Below are 19,855 nucleotides of genomic sequence, written 5' to 3' on the forward strand. Positions count from 1 at the left end.
CCAAGGCCAATATATCCTTTCTAAGGTGAGCCCAGATCTGCTCACAGTACTCCAAGGGGGATCAAACGAAGGCTTTGTATGACTGCTCCATAACTTTGTACACCCTTGTACTCCAGTCTACTCAATATGAAGACCAGAATTCCATTAGCTTTCAGGATTATTTTCTACACCTGTTTGTGACATTTTAAAGATCTATGCACCTGAACCCCTATTCTTTTTCAACATCCACTATATTTAACTTCATATTATCTAAAAAAATACCTAGATCTATTTTATCTCTGTCCAAAATGGTTAACCTCTGGTTTCCTCACAGACTTGATGCAACATTGTAAGCAAAAAATTTCAGCAACTTTACTGTCAAAAAAAATTGAAGGTGCCCAATTTACCTCATCAAAGATTCTGTTAGATACTCTGCTGCAGCAAAATCTGTCTCAATTAATAAATAATATTATACAAACTTTACAATCTCCATAGAGACCAGTAACATTTAAATAGAAATATGAATTTACCAGAAAATAATGGAAAGAATCACAGGACAAGATTTTGAATTTTAAGTATTTTACTGTAATAAAGAAACTAAAAGCAACACAGGGTTGAATTTTACAACCCTCTGTTGACATTTTCAAAGGGGTTTATAAAATGTAATACACAGCCTGATCATTGCTTATCTGTTCAGTTCCTTGACCTATCTCCCATTTTATAGGTATGATGGAGGGGCTAGATAAGCTCATCTTTGTGCCCATTGAAGGCCTTATAGATTGACACAAAGACCTCATCCTGCCTTAGCTGTTATTTTACCTCTTAAGGGGAGGCTCGCATCGAGCAGGTAGCCTGATAACACTAGCTGTGTGGCTATTGTTAACCAAAGCAATGGTTCTTTCTTATGGAGCCCTTGTGTCTGATAGAAGCAGCGCCCCTCGAAGGTCACATTCTCGTTTAGTCCACCACAGGATCTCAAAGCAAATGTTCAATGATTTAATTGTTCTGTGTTTGATTATGTGAATCTATTTGTAACTGATGTTCACTGTGCTTGATTTGTTAAGCCTAACTATGGTATGTTAACCCAGACTGAACTGATAATCTGAGAGCTGGAAGTTGCGAAAAACAAGAAGCAGAAATCTCCCCTTCCCCTACTGCATCCCTAAACCAGCCTAGTTCGTCCCCTCCCCCCACTGCACCACACAACCAGCCCAGCTCTTCCCCCCCACCCACTGCATCCCAAAACCAGTCCAACCTGTCTCTGCCTCCCTAACCGGTTCTTCCTCTCACCCATCCCTTCCTCCCACCCCAAGCCGCACCCCCAGCTACCTACTAACCTCATCCCACCTCCTTGACCTGTCCGTCTTCCCTGGACTGACCTATCCCCTCCCTACCTCCCCACCTATACTCTCTCCACCTATCTTCTTTACTCTCCATCTTCGGTCCGCCTCCCCCTCTCTCCCTATTTATTCCAGTTCTCTCCCCCCATCCCCCTCTCTGATGAAGGGTCTAGGCCCGAAACGTCAGCTTTTGTGCTCCTGAGATGCTGCTTGGCCTGCTGTGTTCATCCAGCCTCACATTTTATTATCGCAGATTTTTTGTGGTTGTGCAGATACATAAAATACACTGTAAATAATCTGTTGCACATCACAAGAGTCTTTTCTATTTTGGGTTAAAAAATAAACATTGTACCAGTGAAGTGCAACAATGTCCAGCCTCCGTCAAAACCTTGGACTTGCCTTCCATCTGGTCTCCACATTTTGTTTTGAGAGCTGCCAGTAATCCCGGTCCTAGCCAGTGAAGATGCTGCCGAATTTTAAATACCAGGGCAGTTGGTATCATGAGGGATGCATTCCTCAATGATCCTTCTGGTGGCACATTGCGAAGCTTGTCCACCTGAAATTTCTGGCCGGTCGACTAAACATCACTTACTGGTCAACCAATACACCAAAGTAAACAATAGTATGGCCTACTTTATAAATATTCATAAATACTTTATGATTATTCTGCTCTTTACCTCAGGCAGCCAGCCTTGACAATTCATTCTGACATTGATACCAGATGCCAATTAAAGGATATTCAGGTTTCTTCACTGACCACGCCAGAATTTGTTCAGAGCCCTCTGAAAGTCATGTGAATTAGTCTCCTGAATATTCTTTAATTGCCTTCCAGCTGCAAGGCATTCTCTGATGACACTTTGGTTGCTAAATCTTGACATATTCCACCTCATTGAAGATGGAACCCTGCTGCTATCAACACTCTGTTTGGTAGTGGACCCAAAACAGTCTTCGTCTCTGTCTTTCACAGCAGAAACTTTTTGTTTCCTTCTCCAGGTCTCTGTTAGTGGATCTCTTTATCCAGAAAATAAATCCACCCTCTTTTATCAAAATGTGAAAGCTATCACTTGACTTTTAATAGATTTCAGCCTGGCCCTCTCTTCCCACTGCATCCAAATTGCATGAAGTTGGCTTTTTCAGGGTTTAATATGATTTTACCATCTCTCTATTCAGAACACTCTTTTTCACTTTAAATTAAAATGAACGTTTTATGTCACAACTATCTTATCAAGTCTCACAGTGGATGACAAATGCTCAAAGAAGCTAATCCTTATGATTGTGCACATGCACAAAGATTCATGATTAAATTGCAGCAGCTGAGATACACAGATATTTCATCCTGTTGAAGATGGCTGGGTTTTCACCTAGTGGTTTGCACATCGATGACAGTCTTTGATTGACTATAAAAAATCTCCAGATTTCCTCCCACACATATATTGTCTATAATTGTAGAGCGAATGGAAGAGCTCAGTTCAAACTCAAGTGTTTGAAGCCACAGAGTTTTACAAGAATATGTTCTTCCTTAAAAGTGTCTGCCCACACAGCTCTTTGTGGCGATAAGTTCTAAAGTCTCGCAATGCTCTGAGAGAAGAAACTCCACTTTATCTGGTTTAAATTTGTGCTCCTCTACACTGAGATTTTGCCCTCTAGTCCTATACTGTGCAATAATGGAAAATGTCCTCTCATGTCAAGCCTCTTAGAAATCGAATATGGAAGATGCTGTCGAAGGAGCCTTAGTAAATTGTTGCAGTGTGTTTTACAAATTGCTGCTACTTTGTGTTGGTCGTAACAGCAACAAATATTGAAGATGGTGGATGGGATGCTAATGCAGTTCGCTAATTTGTCCTGGATCATGCCAACTTCTCAAGTGTTGTTGGAATTACACTCGTCTGGTGAAGTGAAAAGTGTTCTATCAATCTCTTGACTTGTGCCTTGGAGATGGTGGATGGATTTTAAGCAATCAAGAAGTGAATTACTCACTGCAGAATTCCAAGTCTCTGCCTTGTTGTTGTTGCCATATGTTTATATGCCATATGCCAGTGTTTAGATGGATGTTGATACTGAAGGTACAGCAATTGCAATTGAATATCAAGTAGGCATTATTAGATTCTCTAACATTGAACATGGTCATTGCCTAATAGCGACCTTTGTCAGGAGCCATTTGTGCACAAAAGCATGGCCACCAACAACACGGCAGCCAGACCAAAGATTTCAGCTACCCACCACCAACACGGCTGATGCTACAGGAGTTATGCCACATTGGAGTAAAAAGGAGATGTACATGAGTGTTTAAGGTAACATTATAATTTTTTTTGTGTGATTGCATAAATTGTCATACCTCACATTCCTTCCATATATAACTCATTCTTGCTTGCTAGATGGCAATATGTGGCTGTATTACTACAATATTTACTCAATGTTACTAACATCTAAACACTAGTAAAGCAAATATAAAATTTGCTGCATGCCATGAGATCCCTAATATCTCATCTGAAAGGCAACACTTCCAACTGTGTAAGCCCATAAAACTATAAGATATAAAAATAGAGATTAGGCCATTCAGCCCATCAAGTCTATGCAATTGGCTAATTTGTCATTCAATCATGGCTGTTAAGTTGCTCAACCCCATTCTCCTGTTTCCTCCCCGTAACCCTTGATCTCCTTGACAATCAAGAACCTATCTACCTCTGTCTCAAATATATTCAATTATCTGGCCTCCACAGCTCTGTGGTACTGAATTCCATAGATTCACGACTCTCTGGTTGAAGAAGTTTCTCCTTATCTCTGTTCTAAAAGGTCTTCCCTTTACTCTAAGGCTGTGCCCTCGGGTCCTCGTCCCTCCTAGAAATGGAAGCTTCTTCCCAACATGCACTCTGTCCAAGCCATTCAGTGTTCTAGAAGTTTCAATTAGATCTTCATCATTCTAAACCCCATCAAGTGTAGACCTAGAGTCCTCAAACGTTCCTCATAGATTTCATTTCAGGACCATCTCTGAAGACGTCAATGTAGATTTATTTATTTGAATTTCCAGAATGAAGCCTGAAGCCATGATATCTCTCTCAGACAATAGTGCTTTCATGTAAACAAGACCCTTGATATTTAGTTAAAATGGAAATGCTTCAGCATGTTCTCAGTAACAATTGCCGGCAACAGGTGCTTACTGTCTATGCTGAGATAGTAGGAACCGCTGATGCTGGAGAATCTGAGATAAAATGGTGTGAGGCTGGATGAACACAGCAGGCCATCAGAGGAGCAGGAAAGCTTGACGTTTCAGGTCGGGACCCTTCTTCAGAAAAGGGCCGTGACCCGAAACGTCAAGCCTTAATGTTGATACTATTTGTTTTCCTGTGGCTCAGTACTTTCTTCTGTTACGATCAGGTGATTTCCTCATTGCGATGCTGTTAATTTTTCTGTTGCAAGTCATAATGGATGCAAAGTGGTCGATCCCTTGTGTGCACAAGATTTAATTGCTAGCAAGAGCAGAATTGTTCCCATTATGTCTCACTGGACTACGCAACATTACAAAATTGGCGTCTGATTAAAGAATTGAGAGAGATAGCAAAGAGGTACAGGTACAGTTAAAAGCTGTTGATTCTATGTTTTTTCCACATTGTAAAGTCTGTAAAACATCATGTTTATTTGCTACACAAATTACAACCTCAGTTAAAAATATTGCATTTACTGCTATAGTAATGAAAGAGTTCCTCAGGCTAAGTCTTTGTAAAGCTAAGGCTAATTTCCAAATATCAGTAAACCAGAATGTTTCCCATATAAATATCCATTTATAGAATTCCAGTTAAATCCAAGTTGCCAGCGAATTATTTGGGTCATAATTTGTTAATATCAATGAAGTGAATATTGATTTTTTTTTGCAGTCAGGCAGCAAATTAAATAATATAAACTGAGACCGGTATGAGACCACGTATCTAACTAAATGTATGAAAGATTTGGTCATGCAGAGAGATGAGGTTGGGGAAGGTTTGGGTGACAATGACGAATGCTAAGAAGTACACTGTGAACTGAATCGGAACATTGCGACGTTCAAAGGAAACTTGCAAAGCATTAAATGAATGGATAGCAACTGTGAGTTGAGAGTTAGATTCCATTGAATATTGATAACAAGACCTCTAAAGTTCGGCTGGTCTGAAATTGGACCTAAACAGTGGAGGACTGAAAGTACAGTGATCAAAATCAAACTGGACATAAGATCCATCCTAGTCATCTGCGAGATGACCAGTTTAGATGAATAAACCTATCTGCACTGCTAAAGAATTCTACACTTCAAATGGAAACCCAGCAATGGAATGAGAAATGGATACGTCAGCCATATCCCGTCGAGGAATGAAGAGGAAATTAAATTTCCTGATGAACAATTGTACACAAATGCTAACCTAGCTTTTTGTTCCTGGATGTAGGGAAATTTCTGCTGTATAATTTTAATTCTTCCATTTCAGATATTCAGCATTCACTTGCACATTTGGCTATAATTACAGCAAACATGAATTAAAAATATCAAACAGAAGCAATCTATTATATAAGACTGACTAAAATGGTGAAAGAGTGCTGGTGTACTCATAAAGCTTTCCACTTCCGACATATGTCTTTGGCTGGATTCTGCCCTGTACTGAGATGTCCTTGGTAAAAGTATTAATGATAACATCTGAGACTATAATGTATCATCTCCCCTTGTTTTCCTCGCACAGTTTGAAAAGTTTGATATATCTACCAATTTTTATCATTGGTCATCTCTAAGGGGATAAGTTGAGTATTTCCAGACTTGCTGATCCATTAATATCACTCTATTGCTAGCTTCATACAAACAGTATCTTGTCCTAAGCTCCCCATTGGTTTAATCAAGCATCGAATTTACACATTAATCATCCACTAAAGTCATCTCATAATGTTAGAAATTGTAATTAAATGACATTGAAGATTTCTCATACAATGCCAAAGCAATTGCTCAGATCCAGAAAGAGAACAATTTAAACTGTTCAATCCCATACTTATTTTCTAAAGTTTGCTTATAGAAATGTAGCCCTAGGTCAGCATTTATTGGCTGTGCATCTGGAGTCACATGAAGGCTAGACCAGATAAGGATGGCAGCTTGCTTTTCCTAAACAACATAGTGAACCAGATGGGATGACAATGGCTATTTTTAAGCTAGCCCTGGTTTTAAATTCCAGATTTTTCTTCAATTCAAACTTCACCATCTACCATAGTGGGATTCCAGCTCTTTTCACCAGGATATTGACCAGACATTCTAGATTAGTAGTTGAGTAACATTATCATTATGGCACCAACTCTGCACAAGCAAGTATCTCACGCATCTAATAAATTCTTATTAGAGGTTTTTGAAAAGTTTAAGTTTTACATTCTAATATTATTTTTCTTATTTTCCACTTGTTCTACCTCTTCATTTAATTTTCATTTTTCTTTTCCTACTTATGATTTGACCAAGTCAACCTTTCTTCTCTGGCATTACAGTGTATTTTTACAAAATTATGAATCGACATTGATTAAACTGTTACTTAGCAATCTCACAGATGCCCCTTCCCCTGCCAAGCTATTACCAGTTTGCACTTCCAGCAAGGTATAGGGAAAAGCATGTAAAGTCTAGGAAATGGTCTGTCACTGCAAGATTGCCAAACCCAGTTAGATTCAGTCCCTTCATGTGTAATGAGCAGAAGTGTAAAATGCAGACCCAGGATTCACACCCACATTGCTCAGCATTTCCCCTCATGCTCATTCACTTCTCTGTGCAGGAACAATGGTGTTCAGGGGCTGAACAATTTCCTGCATCACAACCAACATTCGAGTCTGCATTAGAATACTCAATTTGGCATCAATTGGCTTCATACAGGCACAACTAGAAGTTCCAATGAAGCTGGCCTGGATTTCAGGTCATCTGATCTCAGAAAACTGCACTAAACCAATCTGGCAGTCTACACAAAACAGAATGACAGGAATAGAGTAAGAGGTCTGGATCTGGTTGGGATGTTCTTCAGAGAATCGGTGTGGACTCGATGGGCTGAATCACCTGCCTCCACAATTGTAAAGTTTGTACGAATGGTTCCACCTTAAATACTGGTGCAAGGAGTTCAGAAGGCAGAACTATGTCCCGATCACCTTGACAAGTTCTGCCAACTGATATGCTTCCTCCCCTGACCACTTTTTTTTAATCAAGTCTCCAGGAAACATTTGAAGAAGCAGCAGGAGATAGTTAGACTAGTTTTGCTTTGCACAAACTATGAACCATAGTGTTGAAAATATCAATGGTTCTCTCTTCTTCCATTCTTTCTTCCCTCGTGCTCTCCTTCACCCTCCCCATGTGTTACATAAAAAGTGACATTTTCACATTTGCAGATGTCTATCGAAACCAAACTATACATCATGTGGCTAGAAGTTTGCACATTGCAATAAAATTAGTGAATGTAGATTTCTGTGATTGCCAGAGCTAACCTATTAAAGATCATTATACTTCCACGTGAGTTTAATGCAACAAATTTGAACATTTAATCAGATAAGACAAAGGATCTGATTTTCAATTTTCTGCATTGCACAGGTACACTTTTAATGGTGGAGAGAGAGAGAGAGATAGTGGCAACTGTCGATGCTGGAGAATCTGCAATAACGAGGTTTAGAGCTGGATGAACAAGGTGTAGAGGTGGAAATGTAGAGCTACACTTTTAATGGAACTTGTGAGCTGCTGGTGTATGTGACCTGTTACACACATTTAATCAGTGTATGCTGTCTGGACATCAGCCATAGCAAGGACATTCAATTAACGTACTCAGATCGAGCTATAAAGCTGTAACGATGCCATTTCTCTGGGGACAAGTACAGAACAAATCTTTGCATTCTCAATCACCATTCTCTGATACTACTAAGAAACCTCACTGCTCCTTTCTGCATTGACTCTATAGTTTAAATATTCCCTTTATACTTGCATGCCCAGAACCAAACACAATATTCAAGGTGTGATCTGAACAGTAATAGTATGACATCTTCCAATTTGCACTCAACTGACCGAAGATTGCAAATTACACTCTATTTGTTTTGTTTATTGCTTTTCTGCAATGTTTTGACATGTTTAGAGCATAAGATAATGTCACTCCAGATCCCTGCTGCTTCAGTTTCAGTCATTTCCACAACATGCATGCAATATTTCTGGCAGTCAGTCTTTCTGCAAAAGTGTAGCATCTTGTACCTGCTCACATTTATGTTCATCTGTAATTAATTTTCTTAGCTACATATTTAATCTAACTCCTTTTTATTCTTTCATCTCCAGTGCTTCCTTCTGTCACAACACCATAATCATCCCCACCTTGCCTCATCACCACCTACCCTCACTGCTGGTCGAGTATTTCGAATTCTAAAGTGATTTTGGTGAGAAAATATTGCATCATTGAGGGCATCATTATTTGAATGAGATATTAGCTCGAGGCTCTGTGTGCTTCACTTAGATGGGTGTTAAAGATTCCATGGCACAATTCAGAGGACAATAGTTAATTCCTCAAGGACTTAGACATGAGTGCGGCACGGTGGCTCAGTGGTTAGCACTGCAGGCTCACATCACCATGGACCCGGGTTCGATTCCAGCCTCAGGTGATTGTCAGTGTGAAGTTTGCACATTCTCCCCGTGTCTGCGTGGATTTCCTCCGGGTCCTCCGGTTTCCTCCCACAGTCCAAAGATGTGCAGGTTGGGTGGATTGGTCATGCTAAATTGCCTGTAGTGTTCAGGGGTGTGTGGGTTATAGGGGGATGGTTCAGGGTGGGATGCTTCAAGGGGCAGTGTGGACTTGTTGGGCCGAAGAGCCTGTTTCCACACTGTAGGTAATCTAATCTAATCCAATCATTTAACTAAATGAAAGCTCATTGACCACTTCATTTCTCACTCAAAATCTGAAGTCTGTGAGGTAGATATGTTTGTGGCCTGAGGTCGTAAATGATTAAACAGGGTCCAGGCCTGAAACGTCAGCTTTCCTGCTCCTATGATGCTGCTTGGCCTGCTGTGTTCATCCACTCTACACCTTGTTATCTAGGTTACATCTACCTGCTGAATGTTAAATAGTTTGTCATTTTGTATAAAGTGCAGCTGTGAATTGAATGACCAATTTAACATAATCAAAAGCTTATGAACTTCTTACTGTACCAGACAGTTCCAAACAGGAAAAGCTCTGAAACCGCCCAGACATCACAGCATCTTCTGCCACCACACTGTGCCTTTCCATACCTTTCATTGATCACCACCGTCAAATTCCCCATTGTCTTCACTGTACAGGCTGTTGTTTATCATAGAATCATACAGTGGTAACAACACAGAAAGTGGCCATTCAATACATCACGTCCATGCTCGTGTCCTCAAGAGTAATTCACCTAGTTCCACTCCCTTGCCTTCTCTCCAGAGCCCTGTGCATTTCCCCTTCTCAGATAATGACCCAATACCCTCTTGAATGTTGTGATTGAATCTAATTCCAACACTCTCTCAGATGGTAAATTCTAGAATCAGTTGTGGCATGAATACATTTTCCTTTGTTGTTTTGCCAGTCACACTAAATCGGTGGTTTCCAATCCTTTCACTGAGCAAACAAATTCACTCTGTCTACTTTGTCCTGACTTCATAATTTTGAACAATTCTGTCAAATCAACTCGAAACCTTTCTTCACTTATGAGAACAGTCCCAGCTTCTGAAGTTCCTCATTCCCGGAATGCTTCTCATGAATTTACCAGAGCAGTAACAGGGGCTGATGTATAAAGTTTTTGAGAAGATTTGTAGCTCAGGTTGTGGATGAGGTTGTAGACATGCTCGCCGAACTGGTGTGTTTGATTGCAGACATTTTGTCACCCTGCTAGGCAACATCGTCAGTGCGCCTCTGATGTATACTGTGCTGTGGTTTCAGGTGCCTGATCTCTTCCAGCAGCTGATCTCTTCATCACTTAGAATGCCTCTGCCATCTCAAAAATTCCTGTCAGGCAGGAAACTTTACATTTCACCTGGATGATGCTGGTCCAACTCAAGTGCTATGGGGTCTGCAACATTCCAGCAGTAGTACTAAAGACTTGTGCTCCAAAACCTGCAGTGTCCCTATACAATTTGTTCCAGTACAGCTACAACATTGGCATCTGCTCGACACTACCCAGGTCTGCCCTGTACACAAAAGCAAGGCAGATCCATCCCAGCCAATTACCATCCCATTGGTTTACTTTGATCATCAATAAAGTGATGGGCAGTGTCATCAACAGTGCTATCAAGCAGCACCTACTCCGCAATAACCTGCTCAGTGATGCCCAGTTTGGGTTCCACCAGGGCCACTCAGCTCCTGACCTCATTACAGCCTTGGTTCAAACAAGGACAAACAAGCAAAATTCCAGAGGTGAGGTGAGAGTGATAGTCCTCATCATGGCTGCACTTGACCGGGTGTTCACGGAGCTCTAACAAAGCTGGAGGCAATGGGAACAGGGGTAAAAATCCGTCCAGGGTGAAATCATACTTAGCACACAAGAAGATGTTAATGGTGTTGGAGGCCAATCATCTCAGCTCCATGACATCTTTGCAGGAGCTCTTTTGTGTAGTATACTTGGCCCAATCATCTTCAACTGATCTTCCCTTTATCATAAGGTCAGAAGTGAGAATGTCTACCTATGATTGTACAATGTTCAGCACCATTCACAACTCCTCAGATCCTGAAGCAGTCCATGCCTAAATGCTGTAAGATTTGAACAATATCCTTGCTAGAGCTGATAAAAGGCAAGCAACATTTGCCCCACACAAATGCCAGGCAATAGTCATCGCCAGCATGTGACAATCTAGCCCTTACCACCTGGAATCACCATCACTGCATCGCTCACTATCAAAGTATTGCGTAGGGTGGGGTTGGAGGTTCCCATTGACCAGAAACTGAACTGAACTAGTCATATAAATATTTCTGCTATAAAGCAGGTCAGAAGTTAGGAATCTTGCAGCAAGCAAGTCACTTCTTGATTCCCTATAGCCTATCCACCATCTAAAATGCACAAGTCAGGACTGTGATAGATTGCTTCAATGAGTGTAGTTCGAACAATACTTTTATGATTCTATGATGGTTCTATAATATCTGACACCATTAAGGATAAAGCACTCCACTTGATTGGCACCATATGCTCAAACATCTGCTCCCTTCACCACCGATGTTCTGCAGCAGCAGTGTGTACCATCCACAAGGTGCACTGCAGAAACTCACCATGGCTGTTTTTATCGCATCTTACAAATACATAACCATTTCTACACAGGATAAGGCCAGCAGATACATGGAAACATGACCACCTGTCAGTTCCCCTCTCAGCCACTCACCATCTTGACTCAGAATTACATCAACATTCCTTCAGTGTTGATAGTTCAAATCCTGGAACTCATTCATTAATGGTTTTGTGGGTTTACCTTCAGTGCATGAACGGCAGTGGTTCAAGACGGCAACTCACCATGACCTTCTCAAGGGCAATTTGGAATGGGCAATAGATTGTAACCCAGCATTGATGCCCATGTCGCAAGTCAACAAAAAAATGCATTGCAGAAATTTATCAAGGATCCTGAGACAACATATCCTAGTACCACTACCATTGATTAGGACAAAGGCAGCAGATATATGGGAACACTACCTGTAAGTCCCCGTCTAAGATTATCCCCATCCTGACTTGGAAATATATCATCATTGCTTCATTGTCGCTTGGTCAAAATCTTATTACTCCTTCCACAGCAGTTCAACGCCAGATTAGTCATTCGGGAAGGCAGCTCACCACCACCTTCTCAAAGGCAGCTGGGGGTGTGTAATAGATGCTGGCCAGCCAGTAATGCCTACATCCTGTGAGTGAACAATGTGAAAAACACCTCGTCTCCAGAAGCTTTGCATGATCCAGGAAAATTTACTTAATTGACATCTCTTCCATTGGAATTAATATCTGTCCATTTCACCCTTGTTGCTGCAGTATATGTAGGATGCAATACAGCAATCACCAAGCATACTTCCAAGGCACCACCCAAAGAGAGGTGTGTGGCAATATTAAGGGAACACCATCAATTCCATTCTGGCTTGCATAGCCTACTCTCACTGATCTGTAGGTAGAAATCATGGAATTCCCTTTTAACATAATAATGTGAGCTCTATCAATACAAAAAATAATGTCACTGTGATGAAAAAACCAACCACCATTTTCCAAAGCATACATTTCAATGCAACTCTTTTATGCAGTAAAATGCATTGTGTGGACAGAACTAATTCAATTAAGTTTACAAATGAAGTGGACATAATGGACAATGGATTCTGTGAGAGATGTGGAGTGGATAATTGCAAAGAACAATTTGTCACTGTCTTGTATTAATTTTGGTTTGGGCTATTTTACAGCAACAATATCCCTTATTGCACCACACTGGGTAGGTCAGATTTTTGATTGAATTCCTTGAATGACAAGACAAACCCAAACTTATATGGAATGTGTGGTGCGATCCTTCTTGTAGGACAGCAATTGAATATTTTCTGCAATGTAATTTGATCTGGTTATTGTCAGGTAAGCAAACAGGTTTTATCAGAAGTATGAGAGACGAAGGTACAATCACGTATAAACAATGTTATGATAGCATGCAAAGTGGACCAGTATTTACCTTGATTATGCTGTGTTCTACAAACACAATTACAGTTTCCCTTGGCTGGACGTTCTTAAAGAAAAAACTTTATATCATAATTAGTAGGTTAGTAACTTCATTTGTCGTTCACTTTTCTTCCCCTCTGGAAGTGGTGTTAGTTCACACCTGCAGTCCACAGAGTGTCAGTATGCAGATGTAAATTGAATAATGTGCTATCCTGCAAGCAGACCGTTTGTAAGTAATTTCTAGTCTTTCCTGTCTCCCAAGTGAAGCCTCTGGTTCACGCTTTCATCATGGCCGAGGTTCAACAAGTCAACGTAACAAGTTTGAGGATTAACATGTGTCGGCAGGCAGGTTCCCCAAACAGTTTCTTCTCTAGTCATTGTTCCAAAAGCTGGACACTTGCATGGCCATAGAAAATCAAAGGCACACCCACAATCTCAAACTGAGTACGGTGTATTTTGAAATCTTCACATTGTACATTAGCACACTTCATAATTGTACAGCCTCAGATCAAGTTGCTTTCAGGCATGCTCTACACACGGAGTTACAGAGTCATTCATCCTAAAAGAATACCTGAAGAATGGTCATTGACTGGACAGATTAACTCAGTTTCTCTCCCACAAATTCTTGCAAGACCTGCTGAGTATTTCTAATGGTTTCAATTTTTAATTTCAGATTTCCAGTTGCTGAAGACATATCATTATGTCAAAGATAATCTGCTTACTGCAGTAATTGGAAACAACATTACAATGATGGAAATCATAAGACAAACATTACTCATGAGTATGTTGATTGAGAGATGCTAATTGGATAATGGCACCAAGTCTTGGCAGGAACTTCATCCTCAAATTGAGGCTTGCAATTTCCAGTGCTTCCATGTCCTCTCCCAAGAGAACTGGTCTTAGAAAGTGAGCAGTGATAATGGGAACTGCAGATGCTGGAGAATCCAAGACAATAAAATGTGAGGCTGGATGAACACAGCAAGCCCAGCAGCACCTCAGGAGCACTGCTGGGCCTGCTGTGTTCATCCAGCCTCACATTTTATTGTCTTAGAAAGTGAGCAGTTAATTTTTGACACTTCACGAAGGGACCACAATTCTTATCTTTGCTCATTTCAAATAAAAGATAGTCTTGAGTGAAAAAGTAGAATACTACCTATAATGGGTTTTTTATTGGCTAGGTCCCTGTGAACATGCCTTTGAACATCTGTAACTGTCAAAACAGATTCATGAACCTTATTAAAAAGGCAAGCAAGCAACTCAATTTGTGCTTCATAATGTCATTAATGATATCTCCAGCACAATGTTACGTTACAACAGTAACTCAATTTTAACTATCCTTGCTTGGCTGTAAGGTGATTTGGGAATTCCTGATAATGAGAAAATGCATAAGGATATTGGTGAAGTAAGATCTTGGCTCAGAAGATAATAAGGATCTACAAGATGCACTGTTGTAGCTCACCAAGGTCCCGAAGAAAGCATCTTCCAAATCCATGATTTCTATCACCAGAAGGACAAGAGTATCAGGTGTATGGGAATACTATCGCATAAAAGTTCCATTTTTAGTTACACACCATACTGGTTGACATTTTTTCATTGTTATATAATTGAAATCCTAGAACTGCCTCCACAACAGCACTGTGCATGTCCCTACCACCAAAGAATGACAGGTGTACAACAAGGCAACATGTCACTATCTTCTTCCAACTGGGTGGGGATGGGTGATAAATGCTGGCCCAGTCAGAAAAGCTTGCATCCCATGAACAGGTAATAGCTATGAAAAGAGGCTGGATAAGCTTGAGTTGTTTTCTTTGGAGCACAGAAAGTTGTGGGGTTACCTGATCAGGATGTGTAGGATGTTGAGGAGCATGGACAGGGTGGATAGAACAGGTTCTGAGGAAGGGTCACCAAACCCGAAACATTAACTCTGTTTTTCTTCACAGATGCTGCCAGTCCTGTGGACCTTCTCCAGCAGCTTCTGTTTATGTTCCTGATTTCCATCATCTGTAGTTCTTTCAGTGTTTAGATATTAGGTTAACATGATTAGGCACACAAATTCCTGTTTCCCTATGGAGTTTTGGCAGACTTTTGCCAGTGCCAGGTCTTTTTGTCAGAAACTTGTTGACCCACCTTCATCTGAATGTCCCAGAATTAGAGGGGAGGAGGCAGAGCTGGGGAGCCTGGCTGCCTCTGCAGTGTTCTGAATGGAAGGATGCCAAGGGGCTGGATGTGATTCCTCCTCCAGTTGGATGACTGCTGGCACTGCCCTGTTTGCTTGAGAGGTGAGGCACATGGGCTGGAGTCAATGTTTCCCTGCCCTCCTGTCCTCAGTCCTTCGGTCCTGAGGAAATATTGCTGGGAAGACAGAGTGCAGGTATTGTGCACATCTCCAGCAGCCCTGGAGGGTGCTGAACCTGGCTGTCTAGAGAGGCAGATGGGCAGTTGTATAAGTTACTGGGTAATAAGGACCATTCCATTCGATATGCCTCACTTCTGCTCATGTTCCTTCCTGTGCAACTGGACGATGTACCAACACCTCAGGGTCCTTTCCTGCCTGGGGATGGGCAGGTGCACAGCCCCAGAAGTCCTCCAGGTGCCAGGCAATTAGGATGTGTTTTCCTCAGTCAGCTGAAGAGCTATCACTGTGCGGCACTCGCCAGCTTGAGATCCCACACTGTGTGCTTATGGGCGCCATTGAGGTGTCACCATCTAAGGAGCAATGTGTAGGAGGGAGGTAGACTTGTCAATGCTTCTTCCACACCTCAACACTTTCAGTTGGGGCTGGTCAAGGATGTGTTATCTGGGGGAGATGGACTGACCCATGCAGATATCATTGGGAGCTTGGGTGCAACTGTAAGACACACAAAGCAGAAGATATTGTGGCCACAATAAAAGTTTTTAATAACTTGCACTGGCCTCCTGCTTAATGTGGGTGTTGCTGTGGAATGACAAAAGTTACTTATTCCAGTGCCAAAATGTGGATGTCTTTGACAGGAATGATCTGGTCTTCTGCTGTGAGAGGAAGGATTCAATCTTTGTTGGACTGAGGACATTGTACAACCCATATACCAGTCTCACTTCAAATGTTATTATATATCTTGTCCTTTAATGACAGAAAGGGGCAAATAAGTAAGACACAAGTGGATAGCCCAGAACCCTGAGGAGGGGTCACCAGTCCTGAAATGTTAACTCTGAATTTCTCTTCACAGATGCCGTCAGACCTACAGAGCTTTTCCAGTGACTTCCGTTTTTGCTCCTGACTTACAGCATCCACAGTTCTTCAGGTTTTTCAATGTGTTGAGGTGGAGGGAGTGTAGGAGCGGGATAGAGGGAATGCAAGTTTAGTGATGTGAAAGAATGAGGGTAGAATAGGGCAAATGAAGGAAGGCTTCACCTCCAGTGAGCATGTAGACCAGTGTGAGGCAGCAGAGAGCAGAGTGTTGGCATTTACTCTTGCACAGTGGAGAAAGTCATTGATCTGTTTTTATACTGCAGCCCAATCTTCCAAACTCTGGGGATGATTCCAACCCAGGTGGCAATGCCTGACCAGGTTGGAGTGGTATGATGGTGTGGCCTCCTCTGATGGTTCTCCAGGAATAAGATTCCTTTACTCTGGGTCACCTCGGTGATCAGGACCCTCATGTTCCTCTCAGACAAATGTAGTACCCACTTCTCCATTTCAGGAATCTCTCCAAACAGTCTCTAAAACCAATATCGGTAAGTTTCAGATGCCAGCACTCCTCCAGGTGCATAGCAGGCTTTCAAAGATGGCACTGATGCAAAGCATGCCAGACTTTAGGCTGATATCCAGTGAGTGAGGATATTTTCCAGGAATGGAACGTTCCTTACACTAACATTTATTTTGCCTATATCTTCCAAAATATTCAGTGCTCACTGCCACTTTCAAAAATTCAATGAATTGTTGGCATATGGATAGTGAAGTGGTAGAAAGCTGTTCTACATAAATTTTTTCCTCATCCTTCCTGAAGGCTCTACAAAACAGCTGGCACCAAAAAAAATGAAAAAAGGCTGGACACTAAAAGTGTAATTTTGCACTGTATTTAAAAGTGCATTTTTCCAGCTTTCAAATTTTAAGGTGGCGCAGTGGCTCAGTGCTTAGACCATAAGACCATAAGACATAGGAGTGGAAGTAAGGCCATTCGGCCCATCAAGTCCACTCCGCCATTTAAATCTGAGGGGCATTTCAACTCCACTTCCCCGCACTCTCCCCGTAGCCCTTGATTCCTTCTGAGATCAAGAATTTGTCGATCTCTGCCTTGAAGGCATCCAACGTCCCGGCCTCCACTGCACTCCGTGGCAATGAATTCCACAAGCCCACCACTCTCTGGCTGAAGAAATGTTGTCTCATTTCAGTTTTAAATTTACCCCTTCTAATTTTAAGGCTGTGCCCACGGGTCCTAGTCTCCCCACCTAATGGAAACAACGTCGTAGCGTCCACCCCTGCCCCACAGAACCAAGGATCGGGATCGATTCCAGCCTCCCAGTCGATGTGGAGTTTGCACATTCTCCCCGAGTCTGCATGGGTTTTCTCCACGTACTCCAGTTTCCCCCCACAGTCCAAAGATGTGCAGGTTAGGTGGGTTGGCCATGCTAAATTACCCATAGTGTTCAGGGGTGTGTAGGTTAGGTGCATTTGCCATGAGAAATGCAGTTACAGGGATTGCACAAGGGAATGGGTCTCGGTTGGGTGCTCTTCAAAGGGTTGATAGAACAAAGAACAAAGATCAAAGAAAATTACAGCACAGGAACAGGCACTTCGGCCCTCCAAGCCTGTACTAATCCAGGTCCTCTTTCAAACCTTGTCACCTATTTTCCAAGGATCTGTATCCCTCTGCTCCCTGCCCATTCAAGTATCTGTCTAGATATATCTTAAATGACGCTATCATGCCCGCCTCTACGCAGAGGGTGGTGGGTGCCTGGAACACATTGCCAGTGATGTGGCAAAGAACTTTCCACGCATATCTCCTTGAAACTTTTACCCTCTCACCTTGAAATCATGACCCCGCGGCATTGAGTCCCCAACTCTGGGATAAAGCTTCTTGCTATCCACCCTGTCTGTACCTCTCATGATTTTGTAGACCTCAATCAGGTCCCCCTCAACCTCTGTCTTTCAAATGTAAATAATCCTAATCTACTCAACCTCTCTTCATAGCTAGCATCCTCCATAACTGGCAACATCCTGGTGAACCTCTTCTGCACACTCTCCTAAGCATCCACATCCTTTTGGTAATGTGGCGACCAGAACTGTACGCAGTATTCCAAATTTAGTCAAACCAAAGTCCTATACAACAGTAACATGACATGCCAATTCTTGTACTCAATACTCCGCCCGATGAATGAAAGCATGCCGTATGCCTTTTTGACCGGTCTATCCACCTGTATTGCCACCTTCAGCATACAATGGACCTGAGCAAACAGATCTCTCTGTGCATCACTTTCCCCCAGGGCTTTTCCATTTACCACATAGTTTGCTCCTCAATTGGATTTTCCAAAATGCATCACCTCACATTTGCCTGGATTGAACTCCATCTGCCATTTCTCCGCCCAACTCTCCAATCTATCTATATTCTGCTGCATTCTCTGACAGTCCTCTTCACTACCTGCTGCTCCACCAATCTTAGTGTCATCTGCAAACTTGCTAATCAGATCATCTGTACCTTCCTCCAGATCATTTATGTATATCACAAACAACAGTGGTCCCAATATGGATCCCTGTGGCACACTGCTGGTCACAGTTCTCCATTTTGAGAAACTCCCTTCCACTACAACTCTCTGTCTCCTGTTGCCCAGCCAGTTCTCTATCCATCTAGCTGGTACACCCTGGGCCCCATGCCTCTTCACTTTCCCCATCAACCTACCGTGGGGAACCTTATCAAACGCCTTACTGAAGTCTACATATATGACATCTGTCTCCCTTCCCTCATCTATCAGCTTTGTCACTTCCTCAAAGAATTCTATTAAGTTGGTAAGACATGACCTTCCCTGCACAAAACCATGCTGCCTATCACTAATAAGCCCATTTTCTTCCAAATGCAAATGATCCTATCCCTCAGTATCTTCTCCAGCAGCTTCCCCACCACTGACATCAGGCTCACTGATCTATAATTACCTGGATTATCCTTGCTCCCCTTCAGATGTAGAGCTGTAGGGCTGAATGGCCTATTTCCACACTGGGATTTCTGTGAACTATATTTTTGCAAACACTTGATTAAAAAGCTCTGAATATCATAGAAAACATTAAAACAATTGAAAGAAACTTTGGGAGGGGCTATTACTTTACCCATATTTTTTATCTATTTTGATAATCTCCTTATTCCTTCTATGTGAAAGGTTTTTTTTAACGCACTTAATGAAAAAATAATCAAATGCTACCATTTCTTTGAAAGGTTGATGATAACTCAGTGCAGTTGCGTCAGAAATTGGTGCTACTTTGGTAAGTTCCGCTTGTATTTTATTGCTTTCAAATCCAAGGATGCATTGTAATCAGGAATTTGAGGTGTCCAGAATGGTATAAACAAGATATTTAAGATAGAAGTGAACACAAAGAAATCTAAATATTCAATGCTAGGAAAAGGTGAATATTGTAGAGGAGAAGACTGAGTTATGGGTTTCTAGAATAGAAAGGACTGAGGTTAGTAAGGAGGAGGTGTTATCAATTCTAGAAGGTGTGAAGGTAGATAAATCCCCTGGGCCAGATGGGATTTTTCTGAGGATTCTCTGAGAAGCTAGGGAGGAGGTGGCGGAGACTTTGGCCTTAGTCTTTGAATCCTCATTGTCTACAGGTTTAGTACCAGAGGACTGGAGGATCGCAAATGTTGTCCCCTTGTTCAAGAAGGGCAATAGAGATGACTCAGGTAATTATAGACCTGTGAGCCTTACGTCTGTTGTAGGAAAAGTTT

Source organism: Stegostoma tigrinum, chromosome 10, assembly GCF_030684315.1.
Source record: "Stegostoma tigrinum isolate sSteTig4 chromosome 10, sSteTig4.hap1, whole genome shotgun sequence".
NCBI lineage: Eukaryota > Metazoa > Chordata > Chondrichthyes > Orectolobiformes > Stegostomatidae > Stegostoma > Stegostoma tigrinum.